Genomic DNA, 15760 nt, shown 5'->3' on the forward strand with positions numbered 1-15760 from the left:
CCCAATGCTTTGACATTAGCAATAGTGTCTTATTTGGTTTGGGGAAGTTAATGCATACACAACGGGAGGTAATCTAAATTATCCTCTCCGTCATAACAAAAACCATGCATCATGTAGTATAGCTTAGTGTAGAATTGCATTTAGTATAGAAATCATGCATCATCTTTGCATAATTTCCATCATTTTGGCCATTGAGGACAATGCCCATATTAGTGTGGGGATGGGAATTCTAACATTTAACTCTTATTCAAAAACCCATAAAAATTGAAAAATTTCAAAAAAATCATAAAAATTGAAAAATTGAAAAACCAAAAACAAGTTCATTTCCTTTGTATATATTGTCTTGTATATATTGTGTTTGTTTTATCCTTGTTCACTTTGATTGACTACGCCACATCCGAGACATGAGGATATTGAAGACCGCATGGTATGATCTTTCCAATCTCCTTTTTCCTCTTTATGTTAATGACTATGTGGCTTTATTTTGATTGATGCGGTAAAACAATGTGAATTTAGGATTGCGTTTAGTTTATATGGCATATTAGTTGGTAGAATCATTTGCATTAGGATGTGTATATGATAGTTGCATCATGGCATGTAGTTTGCATGTTAGAAAAATTTTGCGAAACCGTCTACTTGGGAAGCTTGACAAGTGTATATAGGCCCTAGTAGATGCTTTTTATTCTTAAGACTTTGCTTGTTAAAATACTTGTAAAACACCCTAGGATGTGTCATGCTAGTATCCTTTGACCCATGGTTTAAGGCCTAGTCAAGAGTACCTTGTGGTGTGATAACTCCTTGGCTACCGTTTATTCCAAGGTGACCCTTGAAACCATGCATACCTCCATCATTCATCCATGTTCTACCATATTTTTGTCAACAAAAGGGAATGGGCACGAAACAAAAAGAAATCAATTTGAGTTCAAAGAAATGAAAAGTGAAAGAAAGTTTGCAAAAATGCATCAAATGAAAAGAGCAGCAAAAATAGACTCCTAAAGCTTCAAATACAAGGCACCCTCGTTACTAATTGGGGTGACTTTGAAAATGTTCAAAAAGAAATGCAAAAAGTTGTCAAGTATTGAAAAGCCAAAAATGAAAAGAAATGGCAAAAGAAAGTGTTCTCAAATGTTATATGCCACAAGAAATTGGGGGGAAAAACAAAAACAAAAGCAAACTTCCAAAGTGAAACTCAAATATCTATTGATCCCTTTATCCATCGTATCCATTTTTGTGCATGGTAAAGAGGGGACGACCCATCTTCTTGTTTAGGCAAGAGGGGGAATTCCGCGATCCTCCAGTGTTTCTAACACCATAGGGAGTCTATTCTTGACGAAAGCATTTAACGATTGAGGACAAAGGTACCCTAGCTTGACACAACTTGGAGGTGATTTATTGGTATCCTTCTAGGCTTAGTAGTTTGAACAAATTGCATCTATGAAGGATTGTGTACCCTTGAATTGCTTCCCTTGTAGATAATTTCCGCCACTTAGATGAGGAAAGTGGCTATTCGTTTTTTAGATGCATCCATTATGTGATTTTTATGTGCTTAATGTTTGGATGTGTCGCCATTTTGGCAAGACCCACCTTGCCTTGCAAGAAGGCATCCTACCTCATGGTTGTCTTGTTGTGAGTTGAAGGGGCGGAGTGAGACCCGCTAATTGTCTCATATCGGCTATTATTATTAGGATAGGTTAGTTTTGGTCCTAGTCTTTGTCACCTCTTTACTCGGGACGAGCAAAGGTTCGGTTTGGGGATATTTGATGTGACCATAATTGGCGCATATTTAGCCCCCGAATTACCATTGTTTCAATGCTTTTTAGTGCCTATTTGGGTAATTTCTTATCTTTAGTTCTTTGTTTTGCATATTCTTTGAGATTTTGATCCCTTGGTAGGAAAGGAGTAAGAATCTTGCATTTTCATGGCAAAACGAGGCTAAATTGATTGTATTCAATGACCAAGCATCAAGAAGAGACAAGACTAGAAGGCCTTTGTACATATCATAGTAGAAGAACAATGTTGAGAAAGGATCCTTGCGTCCCCAAGGAAATCCCCAAGGAATTTATGAAGAAAAGGGAAGAAAAGAAGAAGAATTGACGCCGACCAACAATCCGAACGGATTGCGGATAATCCGTCCGTCCGGCCAAAGACAATCCGAGCGTCCCTCCTTGGAATCCGCTCGGATTCTCCCTCAACAATCCGAGCGTCCCTCTCCCGAATCCGCTCGGATTGCACAACCCAAATCCGGCCGTCCCGACTCTAATCCGCACGGATTCCTGCACAGCACGGATTTCATTCTTCAAGCTACGAAAAGAGAAGCCCTTCTCTCGGAAAAAAATACCGAGTCTCCTTGCTCAACTTAAAAAGTGTAATTACTAGTTTAGCCCTTAGTTAACCCTAATGCATCCTCCCTAATTTTCACTATAAATACCCCATTAGGCTAATTAGAGGAGCATGTTCTTCTTATCAATAATTAGGGTAGTTAATATCAATCAAATCTCTCTTCAATATTGTAATCAAGTATTAATCAAGTTTTAATCCAAGTTTTAGTTCTTTAATCTCTCTCTTGTTCTTCCTTTATTTTGGGTAATTGAAGATTATTTGGGTTATTATTGGGAGATTGACAACCTCTCAATCTAGGATTCAAGTACTTCTATTATTCTTGCTTTATTATTGGAATCATTAGTAGGTATAATCTCTTAATCCCTTTTTAATTATTGTTAATTACTTTCATTTATTCATCATGTTTCATATTGTTGGTATGATTGACAACCTTGCTAGCATGATCAACATGATAATGAGTGAGTAGTCTCTTAGCTAGGGTTTAATGGGTGATTAGGGAAACCAACATGGGGAATGATTCATGCTTAAATCAATATGCTTTCATATCTTATTTGCTTGCTTGTTTTGATCTTAATACATGCACATGTTATATTTGATGAAATGCTAAGCCTATGAATCCTTGCATTTACTATCATCTTCTATCTTTTCAATGAAACTTGTAAGACATAACCCAACTCGAGTCTCATTAGACCATGCATGTGTTGAGTAGGAAAGATTAAGTCGACTTGTAGGTGTTGTACAATCTAATCGATTCGGCTCCGGGACCCAAACTTTCCTAGGATTGTAAGATATAACCCAACTCAATCCATCACAACAATAATTGCTTGCTTATAATTTGAGAACATGTTTGTATGATCATATCCCATGATTCCCCTATGATCCCATGACACCCTAGTGCCTTTAATCAATTGTTTACACCCCTTATTTTATTCATCTTGCTAGTTTATTTTCATTGCTATTTTAGTTTAGTGACCTTCTACACCAACTCAATTTGTGACACCCCTAGACACTACTAGTTACAATAGAATTCTCATTTCAATACCCGTCCCTTGGGATCCGACCTTTACTTGCCTCTTTACTAATTGTAGAGTTGTTTGTGAAGTATAAATTGTGTTTTGTATCGATCATTGACCAACGACCACATATACTTAATTGTGAACACGAAATGGCCTCGATCAATATCGCCGTCATCTCCCTCTAGATCACTATCCCACATTTCCTTGGATGCATAACTTGTATTCGGGTCCATGAACTCATCCTCTTCGCTACCAAGCTTCACCGTGTCCCCACAGCAAGATTTATCGCTTCCTTCCTCTTGTCGCCCGTTTGCCCCTTCATTTGCCCTCTCCGAATTGGGGAAGAGTAAATCCATTTGTGCCCAAGAGGTAAATGCTCCCTCGTCACTAATCTTCCCCCTTTGAATCATATCGTGGTATTGAGGGTAGAGTGCATAATAATTGTCCACGGTAGCTTCATATTATCGGAAGTGCAAATCTTGTAGAATTCCCGTTAAAAAGTCATCACGAGGGAGGATAAAGGGGTTAGGGTTGTTGTACGGTTGATATGGGAAAGGGTAGGGAGGCACTTTGATTTTCTCATCTTGTGGTTGTTGCTCTTGTTGTTATTGTTGTTGGGGATTTGGAGGTGGTGGTGCTTGCCTTGCTTAGGTTGGGTTTGGAGGGATGAGGTAGGATGGGATTGGTGATAAAGGTCCCCTTCTTGGTGAGATTCTTGGTAGTCTGGTCATTGGTAGGTAGATTGGATCACTTCCTTTTGTTATCCACTTGGCCCTTTTATCAACCCTCTCAAGGGTTATCCAATGAACATGTACAAGAAGAAGGTCTTTATTTATCCTTGTGTTTCCGGTAAGAGGAGTGTACTCATTATTCTCATTAAATTTTGGATTGAAATGCTTTGCAATCTTTGTAATGAGTCCTCCATTAACAATGTGTTTCATCCCATCATCATCACCGTTCCTAAACTTTGCCCACTTTTCTAGTAGAATAAGAGGTGCATTAAAGTGGTACCCACCCCTTCCTTGGATATCGAGATAGGACTCCATGAACACAAGGTCAAGTTCGTTCACTATTGCCGGATCTCGGCGAGCAAGTAGAGTGCCGGAAAGGAACCGGTAAGTAAGTCTCGAAATAGGATTTTGAATGTGGAAAGCTAGACACTCCTTGATGTACATGAAATCTCGGCCGGTCATGTCCCTCCATAGGGGTGCAACACTATATCTCTTTGGTTTTTATGTCCGGGTAGGCGAGACATCGAGACCAAGCACATTAGCAATTTCCACTAGAGTCATCATTCTTGAAACACTCTCCAACCTAAATTCTATGCATATCGTTCTATTCAAGGTTGTGATTTTCAAGAAGCTTAAAAATTCAAGCACAAGGGATCGGTAAGTTTGCTCGTGCATGTGGAAAAGGGTAGAGAGACCAAACACTTCAAAAAGAGCTTCCATTTGATGATAAATCCCAAGTTTCTTTAAAGTTCTATGACACTAAAACTTAGTAGGGAGAATGTTCTTACGAAGAAGCCGGTGAAAAACGAGCCTTTGCACATCATTGACGAATTCAACATTCGAGAAGTCATCAAGCCTTGTAAGATCCACAATTTCTTCATGCTCCCTTCTTAAGGTGTTGATGTGGGAGGTAGAAGAGCTTCCTCTTACTCTTGGTCTTCTTCTATCCCTAAAGGAAGATCCCTTTGGTGCCATTCTTTGATTGTTGAGTTGGATTTTGTTGATTTGTTAAAGTATGAAGATGCTCTTTGTGGATTGAATGTTGCTTTTGAAACCCTAGAAATTTGGGGCTTTTTGATTTTTTGGAATAAAAGAGTGTTTGGGATATGCTTTGGAGTTATAAGGAGGTGGGTTTTTATAATACAAGTGGAAGGAAGGGTGATGTGTCACAAATTGTGTGGTGGGGTGAATTAAAATTAGGAAAAATCGGGAATGAAGACCGTAGGAAGACGAGCGGACTCGGGCACAAGACGCTCGAACTCTGTCATTCTGGGACGAGCGGATTCTAGGGAAGACGCTCGAACTGTCTTACAGCGAATTTTTGCAAAAATTTGACACAACCAAGACGAGCGGATCGAGCCCAAGACGAGCGTCTTTTCTGGAGCAGGACGAGCGTCTTTTCCAAAAGATGGGAGGATTCTGTGACAGGAACTTTTCTTATTTTACACTGGCAAAAAGACGAGCGAATTCGTATTCAGACGCTCGGATCCCAGCAGGACGAGCGGATTCTCCAAAATATGGACGTCTTTGTACAATCTGAGCGGATTCTCTTTCTGGACGCTCGGGTTCCTTGCTGTGGATTTCTTTTGATTTCCTTGACTCCGATAAAAGCTTCCCCACACTTGAAAATTGGTTCCTTCCTTCATTCAAAATTCATTAGTGACCCTCCCTCACTTACTTTCATGGAAAGAATTTATGTTTATGATAAAGGGAATGCAACAAAATTATAAATACAAGTTAGAGGGTTAGTATATTTACAAGTGGTGGTTTATGGAGGACTCCACCAAACTCTCCCTTTGATGATTCCTTCAAGGATGAGGGGGCCCGAGGTAGGTGATCTCGACCTCCCCAATAAATGCTCCCTCGTAATATGGCTTCAATCTTTGACCGTTGACCTTGAATTTGCTTCCATCTTCCGCCTTGATTTCAAAATCCCCATATTTTCCAACCTCGGTGATCACATAGGGACCCATCCATCTAGAGTTCAACTTCCCGGGAAAGAGTCGATAACGGGAATTGAATAGAAGGACTTTATCCCCTTTGTGCAAGGCTTTTTGCTTAATCCTCTTGTCATGGAGCAATCTTGTCCTTTCCTTGTAGATCTTGGCATTCTCATAAGATTGTAGTCGGAATTCCTCCAACTCTTGAATTTGAATCATCCTCTTTTGACCACTTAATTTGAGATCAAGGTTAAGGGCTCGGATTGCCCAAAAAGCTTTGTCCTCCAATTCGATTGGCAAGTGGCATGCTTTTCCATAGATAAGCTTGTAAGGGGAGGTCCCTATGGGAGTCTTATAGGTCGTCCTATAAGCCCAAAGAGCGTCATCAAGCTTTGTGCTCCAATCTTTTCGGGTCTTATTCACCACTTTCTCAAGAATTTGCTTGATCTCTCTATTCGAAACTTCAACTTGACCGCTTGTTTGAGGATGATATCCCAAGCCGGTTTTATGTTGAACACCATACTTGGTCAAAAGGGATGCGAGTTTCTTTTCATGGAAATGCGTTCCTCCATCACTTATGATTGCTCTAGGAACTCCAAATCTTGGGAAGATTATTTTCTTGAAGAGCTTGGTGACCGTTTTTGCATCATCGTTTGGAGTGGTAATTGCCTCCACCCACTTTGAGACGTAATCTACGGCCACAAGGATATACTTATTCCCATTGGATGTCACAAACGGACCTTGGTAGTCGATCCCCCAAACATCGAAGATCTCCACCTCTAGTATGCCCCTTTGTGGCATTTCATTCCTCCAAGAGATATTCCCCGTTCTTTGACAAGCATCACAATGAATGATGAATTCCCTCGTGTCTTGGAACATTGTAGGCCAATAGAAGCCCGATTAAAGAATTTTTGCAATGGTTCTCCTTGCTCCATGGTGCCCACCGTAGGGTGATGAGTGACATCCTTCCAAGATTCCTTGGACTTCCCATTGAGGGATGCATCTCCGGTAGAGCCCATCACTACACTCTTTGTAGAGGTTTGGGTCATCCCAAAAGTACCTCTTTACTTCGAATAAGAACCTCTTCCTTTGGTTGTAGTTCAAATTTGGAGGGAGTACTCTTCCAACGATATAGTTGGCATAATCGGCAAACCATGGGGTGATGTGCCTTTCAATTTGTGTTTGAATGGCCATCAAGATATCGTCAGGAAATGAGTCATTGATCGGTGTTTCTCCTTGTTCATCATGAAACCGGATCCTTGACAAGTGATCCACCACTACATTTTCGGCTCCTTTCTTGTCTCTTATCTCCAAGTCAAATTCTTGAAGAAGCAAAATCCATCTTAACAACCTTGGTTTGGCCTCCTTCTTTATCAAGAGGTGCCGGAGAGCACGGTGATCCGAAAAGACAATCACTTTGGATCCAAGTAAGTAGGAACGAAATTTGTCCAAAGCATAAACAATGGCAAGAAGCTCTTTCTCGGTGGTATCATAGTTCACTTGGGATGGATTAAGAGTCTTTCTTATATAATAGATGGCATGAAGAGCTCTTCCTACCCGTTGGCCAAGAACCGCTCCAACGGCATAGTTACTAGCATCACACATAATCTCGAACGGTAGTTCCCAATTTGGAGGTTGAATGATCGGTGCCGAGATTAGTGCTTCCTTGATTCTATTAAAGGCTTCAACACACTCATCAGTGAAATGGAATTGGGCATCTTTAAGTAAGAGTTGAGTGAGGGGTTTCGCTATTTTTGAAAAATCTTTTATGAAACGGCGATAGAAACCCGCGTGACCGAGAAAACTTCTCACCCCTCTAACATTCACGGGAGGTGGGAGTTTCTCTATCACCTCAACCTTAGCTTTATCGACCTCGATGCCCTTTTCCGAGATTAAATGACCCAAAATAATTCCTTCATTGACCATGAAGTGACACTTTTTCCAATTTAAAACAAGACTAACATCTTCACATTTTTGCAATACAAGAGAAAGATTATGCAAACATGAGTCAAAGTCCTTTCCATAAACGCTAAAATCATCCATAAAAACTTCCATTATGGTCTCTAGGTAGTCGGAGAAGACGCTCATCATGCATCTTTGGAAAGTGGCGGGGGCATTACATAAGCCCAAAGGCATCCTCCTATATGCAAAAGTACCAGAAGGGCATGTGATGGTGGTCTTATGTTGGTCAGCCGGGTGTATAGGGATTTGAAAGAATCCCGAATACCCGTCAAGGTAACAAAAGAATTTGTTGGAGGCTAACCTCTCAAGCATTTCGTCAATGAATGGTAGGGGGAAATTATCCTTTCTTGTTGCGGAATTCAATTTTCGATAGTCAATACACATACGCCAACCGGTGATCTTCCTTGTGGGTATTAACTCATTCTTTTTGTTTGTCACCACCGTGGTACCTCCTTTCTTAGGTACCACTTGAACGGGGCTAACCCACAAAGAGTTTGATATGGGATATATGATTCCCGCATCAAGTAATTTCATAACCTCTCCCTTGACAACTTCTTACATGTGGGGGTTTAATCTCCTTTGAGATTGGATGATAGGTCTATGGTCCTCCTCTAGATGAATTATATGCATACAAAAGTTGGGACTTATCCCCTTAAGGTCATCTAGACTATAACATATACCCTTTTCATGCTGTTTTAACACATAAAGCAATTTTTCCAATTGGTTTTCATTAAGTCTATCATTAACAATCACGGGTTTCGTCTTTGATTCATCAAGGTAAGCATATTTCAAATTTGGGGGAAGGGGTTTTAAAGTAGGGGTTTGTACCTCACTTTCCTCCTTTGAAGGTTCATTGAGAATTTTCTCCATTTCCATTAGACATTCCATTCTCATTGCATATTCAACTTGTTCTTCGTTCTCATCAATCTCATCACACTCGAATTCCATGACGAATTCCTCTTGCTCTTGAGCTTGTAAGATGTCTTCTAGGATGGATTGCTCATCTTCTATAGGTTGACATGCTTCCACAAGGATGTTATGTACTAATTCGGATTGTGCATGAGTAAGTTCTTTGTTAGCTAGAGTGGCCTCAAAAAGATCTACCTCTAATTCCCAATACATATTTTTAGCCTCATTTGCTTCCAATGCTTGCATGGGGTCTTTGAAGAAAGGTATACTTAAGTGGTCCTCTACAAAACAATCTATAAGGTCCATCTTGCAAAATATCAAACAACTTGAAAACAATTAGAACAAACCTTGAGGAGTTTTACTTCCCCAAGGCAAAGAAAGACACAACTAATAACAACTTAAGAAAATCTAAATCAAATTAACACCGTCCCCGGCAACGGCGCCATTTTTGGTCGTACTCACGATGGAGTTTAGTTTTCGGTACTTGTCGTTAGGAGCACCTAGACCAAAACACAATTTATAACTTCACAAACAACTCTACAATTAGTAAAGAGGCAAGTAAAGGTCGGATCTCAAGGGACGGGAATTGAGATAAGATTTTCAATTGCAACTAGCGGTGTCTAAGGGTGTCACAATTTGGGGTTTGAAGTAGAAGATCACTAAACTAAATAGCAATAAAAGTAAACAAGCAAGATGATTAAAAAGGGGTGTAAACAATTGATAAAAGGCACTAGGGTGTCATGGGGTCATAGGGGATTCATGGGAATTGATCATACAAACATATTCTCAAATTATAAGCAAGCAATTATTGTTGTGATGGATCGAGTTGGTTTATGTCTTACAATCCTAGGAAAGTTTGGGTCTCGGAGCCGAATCGATTAGATTGTACAACACCTACAAGTCGACTTAATCTTCCCTACTCAACTATATGCATGGTCTAATGAGACTCGGGTTGGTTTATGTCTTACAAGTCTCATTGAAAAGATAGGTGATGGGTAAAAAATGCAAGGATTCATAGGCTCGCATTTCATCAAACATAACATGTGCATAAGTTGAGATCACAACAAGCAAGCAAATAAACTATGAAAACATATTAATTTAAGCATGAATCATCCCCCATGTTGGTTTCCCCTAATTACCCATTAACCATTGCTAAGAAAACTACTCACTCATTATCATGTTGAACATGCTAGCAAGGTTGTCAATCATACCAACAAAGTGAAACATGATGAATAAATGAAGATAATTAAAATTAATTAAAAAGGGATTAAGAGAATTATACCTACTAATGATTCCAATTATAAAGCAAAGAATAATAGAAGTACTTGACGATTGATTGGAAGGTTGTCAATCTCCCAATAATAACCCAAATAATCTTAAATTACCCAAAATGAAAGATGAACAAGAAAGAGATTAAGGAAATGAAACTTGTATTAAGACTTGATTAAATGTTGATTACAAGATTAAAGAGATATTTGATTGATATTAACTACACTAGAGATTGCTAAGAAGAACATTCTCTTCTAATTAGCCTAATGGGGTATTTATAGTGGGGAATAGTTACATAAATTAGGGTTTACTAAGGGCTTAAACGACGATTAAGTCCTTGAGGAATTGCCGGTCTCAAGGGAGACTCCGGTTTCCTTTTTTTCGGTCTTAGAAAAATATGTGCATCCTTCCATGAAGCTTGTAGAAGACGAAATGGCTGACAGGCAATCCGAGCGTCCAGGGCACGGGACGGGCGGATTGTGGAGATTCTAGACGGGCGGATTGTGGTGGTGGACGGGCGGATTCAGGTGTTTCTGGACGGGCATCCACTAGGGGAAGACGCTCGGATTGCCCTTGCTGGACGGGCGGATTGTGGACAATCCGCTCGAATTGCCTTACAGCTACTTTCTTTCTTCTTTTCTTCCTTTTTCTTCATAGAATCCTAGAGGATTTCCTCGAGGATGCAAGGATCTTTTCTCATCATTGCTCATCTACTATAGTATGTACAAAGGCCTTCTAGTCTTGTCTTCTCTTTGATACTTGGTCATTGAATTCAATCAATTTAGCTTCATTTTGCCATGAAAATGCAAGGTTTGCACTCCTTTCCTACCAAGGAAACAAAACCTCAAAGAATATGCAAAACAAAGGACTAAAGACAATAAATGACCCAAATATGCACTAAAAACCATGGGAACAAGGCTAATTCGGGGACTATATATGCTCTAATTATGGTCACATCAGTCACCTTATCATCCCCTAGAGAGTCAAACGTCCCTGCTTGACATTAATAATAGCCCTTTCAGTATGCAAAAATGGCCTACCCAAGATTATAGGAATCTAAGTATCTTCAGCCATATCTAACACAACGAAATCAACAGGTATAAAAAATTTACCTATCTTAACAGGGACATCCTCTAATTCACCTAGAGGTTGCTTAACTATCCGGTCAGCCATTTGTAGGGTCACGTTGGTAACTTTAAGATGCCCCATATTCAGTTTCTCGTAAAGTGAATAGGGCATGACACTGACACTGACACCCAAATCGCATAAAGCTTTATCTATTACATGAGTTTCTATGGTACAGGGAATTGAAAAACTACCTGGATCCTTCAATTTGGGTGGAGACTTGCTTTGTAGGAGTGCACTACATTCTTATGTAAAAGCAATGGTCTCCACTTCGATAAAGCTCCTCTTACGGGTCAAAATATCTTTCATAAATTTAGCATAAGAGGGTACCTGGGTAATTAGCGCGGTAAAAGGTACAATTAACTGAAGATTTTTGACAACCTCCAAGAATTTACCGAATTCTTGCTCGACTTTTGTATTCTTTAGGCGCCGCGGAAAAGGTACCTTGATGATGATTGGCGGGTCAGCAGCTTTACTCTTCCCTTTATCAGAAATAGACGCCTTATCAGTATTAAGAGGTGTCCCATCAGTAACTAGTAACGGATCAACAATTCCGTCAGGTGAAAAAGTTGATCGACCAACAGAACCAGTCGATCGAGTAATAGGCACGGTCGATCGAATATTTTGATCAGTAGATCGACTTTTTTCAATTTTGTTGTTGTTCTTTTCAATTGACCTACCTTATCAATTTCTGTCAATCGACGTTTTTCAGACGTTACAGCAGCTTCGTCACCGTATTTTCCTTCTGCATCCATATCTAACTCATCAATTATGACCTCTTCGACGTCCTTAGGCATCACGGGTCCATCATAAGTAATACCGATTCGAAGATGAATTGCATTAGTCGTGTCATGCGGCTTCTCGGGCTGAGACGACAAAATACCCGGTTCTCTACTTGAAGTTGATAATTGGGCAATTTGATTGTCCAACATCTTATTATGTGCTACTAAATGAGTAATAAGGGCCTCTTGCTTCTGTGAGGCCGTTATCTGTTGCTGTAGCATGGCCTTAATGTTAGACAAGTCATTATTCTGATGTTGTTGACCTCCTTGATTATTCCTCCGATAACCACCTTGTGGTTTATTTCCACGATTCTAAACGATAATGTATGACGGGTTCTGACTTTATGGCGGTGGTGGAGTAGGATTTAGAACATTCTGGCTCCGGTAAGAGAAATTAGGATGCTCTTTAGTCCTCTCATTATAGAAATTTGAGTGTGGTGTACCTTGTTTGAAGGACTGAAAAGCATGGACCTGATCTATGGTGCTCATACATTCAACTGCACCATATCCTGCAATACCACATCGCCCACAAAGGGTTTCCTATTGCATCATGGCATGAACTGTCTGCTGGTTTCCCAAGGACTGGGTTGTCTTTAGTTCGGAAATATGGGCAGTCAATGCCTCTAACTGAGCTGCAACAGCTCTATCTGATCCACCCCCTCTCGTAGTACCTCTGGGGTTCCCATATTTGGCAGTGTGGGTAGCTATCTAGTCAATTAGCTTCTAGGCATTGGCATCATTGGTGTTATTCTGGAATCTCCCATTAGCTGAAGAATCGAGTAGAGCCCGTTGGTCATCATATAGCCCAATGTAGAACTAGTTGCAGAGAAACCACTTTTAAAACCCATGGTGAGGGACTGAATGAACCAGACTCTTAAAACGAACATATGCCTCGTTTAAGTCCTTAGTGGGACTTTGTTTGAAGTTAGCGATTTGATTTTTCAGGGTATTTGTCTTTTGTGGCGGAAAATACCTCTTGTAGAAGGCAAGAGCTAAGCTGTTCCAGTGGGTAACCCCCTAATCTTCCATGTCTAAATCACGCAGCCACTCTGCAGCACTATCTCGTAGATAAAATGGGAAGAGCACCTATTTTACTTGGTCCTGGGTCACCCCAGCAGTCAAGGGTATGGAGCAGCAGTATGTAACGAATCTCTCCATATGTGTAGCAGGGTCTTCCGTAGCTCCCCCTCCAAACAAATTTCTTTCAACCAGGTTAATGTAAGATGGCCTTATCTCGAAAGTTTAATTGTCGGTTGTAGGGAGTTTGAATCCTTTAGGAATGGACTCAAGGGTGGGTTCTGAGTGACTTGCTAAAGTAGGCATGATTGTAGTAATGGAAGAAACTGAAGTGTCTTCTTCAAAAGACTGATTTTCTGCAATAAAACTGGCGTAAGTGGTGTCAAGCGTAATCAAGTCTTCTTCTTGACGGACTTCCTTCCAAAAATTTCGTCTAGCTCAGAAAGTATTTTCTAGTTCAGAGTCGAATGGTACGAGCTGGAACCTGCGAGACGTGGGCATAAACAAAACACTAAAGAAAGGAATAAGAACAGTGTCAAGGAACTAATGTTCCCTGAGACTAGACAATCCAAAATAAGCAAGCAGAAAATTGTTGCCTCCTCGACAATGGCACCAAAATTTGACAGGCTAAATTGCACACTAATACGTGCATTTTATATAGTCCTTTTAGGCCTTTTTATGCACGTATTTCTATCCTATTATCGTAGTTTTATGCTACGAAATGCCCCGAATATGCTACTTTGCTTTGTTTTGTCCTATTTGCAGGAATGGACCAGAAAGTAGTTAAATCAAGCCTTTTACCGTCCCTTTTGCATGCATTTGGAGGAAGAGTGAATTTGGAGCGGAAATGTTGCTGTTACGGGATGCGTGAAGCCATTTCGGGAGCTAAATAATCAAGTCAAAGCTGAAACTAACGGAATAAGTGGCTGCTGAAGTCAAATATCACTCGATCGACTGCTTTACATGTCGATCGAGTGCTTTTGGATAGAATAAGAAGTCGATCGAGTACTTTCTATGGTCGATCGAATAGTTTCATTTTAGGGTTTACTCGATCGAGTAATAATTTTACTCGATCGATTGGTTTGAGCTTAATTCTGCTCGATCGAGCAGTTCTAAAGGGCTCGATCGAGTGATTCCTTATTGGGCTCGGGCTTTTTAGCTATTAATTCGTTATTAGGTTAAATAAAATCCTATTTTATTATAAATAGGAAGGAGAGACGTCATTTGTAAGCCTCTTCCCCCCATCATCAGATCACTTTGACAATACTTTTTCCCTGTTACTGTTACTTATTGCTTTCCTCTCTTTTCCGGATCTTTTCTCTGTAATTTTCTCTTTTTTCCCTTTTCTCTTTATTTAATGTTTATTATTTCTCTTTCCTTTGTTTTTGTTCTTCCCTTTACCATGTCTAGCTAATTCTCTCTGCTAGGATTAGGGGATTCGATGAATGAATGTTATTTGCTAATTAGTTCATACATTGGTCATTGTGGTTAGGTCTATGTTGTTAATCACTGCTTTAACTGTATCTTGCTAATTGAATCGATGCATTTAGCCTTTTTAATTTTGGTAAGCCTTGACCTAGACCGGAAGATTGGAAGGGGTGAGACCCGCAGTGAACAATAGAATGCTTTAGTGAGGGCAGAAGCTAAGCTAATAGTATTTTAGGGCGAATTGAGACCGGAAGGAGATATTCATTGCCCCTTAGACCGACACATCGACTAATCTGTGACCTTAACTGCAATTGACTGACGTTCATTGATGAACCGACATCCTAGTTTCCTCTTTCTCTTGCTAATTTCTCTTATCCTTATTTCTCTTACCTTTATCTTATATTTAGTTTAGTTCAAACATTTCAAACCCCCCAATCGCGACCTTAGACGGACCGAATAGATAAGTACATAGTGACCGCCTCCCTGTGGAGATCGACCCTACTTACTGCTAGCTTCTGTTAGTGTAACTAGGTATTTTATTTTTGTTACCTGACGACGGTATCACACACCTATCAAAAATAAACCAACCAGCCTAAACTAATGCAGTAGAGGTAGTCGGGATCGAATCCACAGGGAGACAAACGTGTTCTGTCTGATAATTATGAGTCTGTCTAAGTAACAAATCTGGGGGTTTGATTGGTTTGTTTACTATACGAAGTTATTGAAAAGCAGAGAAATAAAGAGTAGTAAACGACTCTAAAAATATAAGGGGAGATAGCTAGGATTGTCGGTTCACCATGGTCTAACAACGGTAAAAAGTAAGGGTCAAAGATTAGCATAATTACGGTCTGACGGGTAATAAAAAAGGTCCTCTCGGTCCGCTATTCGCCCTAGAATGCTTCTAATATGCTTTCGCTCTTATTAGGGTATTCTATTTTTCATAGCAGGTCTCACTCTCTCCAATCTCTCGATCTAGGTCGGAGTTTACCAGATTAAGTAACTAGTCGCATGCATTCAACTAATTAATTAAGATTTAATGCTACGATTAACAATTCAAACATGATAGTTACACCAGATCTAATGTCCTAATTAAATACCATCACATAACTATGGATCCCCTAAATCCCAACATAAAGAAATTAGCTACGCATAATTATAATGATAAACTTAGCAATAATAATAATAAAGTTTAAATTAAACATGATGACGAAATATAAATAACGATCTAGCATAAACTCGTA

Source organism: Silene latifolia, chromosome 2 (assembly GCF_048544455.1).
Source record: "Silene latifolia isolate original U9 population chromosome 2, ASM4854445v1, whole genome shotgun sequence".
Taxonomy (NCBI): Eukaryota; Viridiplantae; Streptophyta; class Magnoliopsida; order Caryophyllales; family Caryophyllaceae; genus Silene; species Silene latifolia.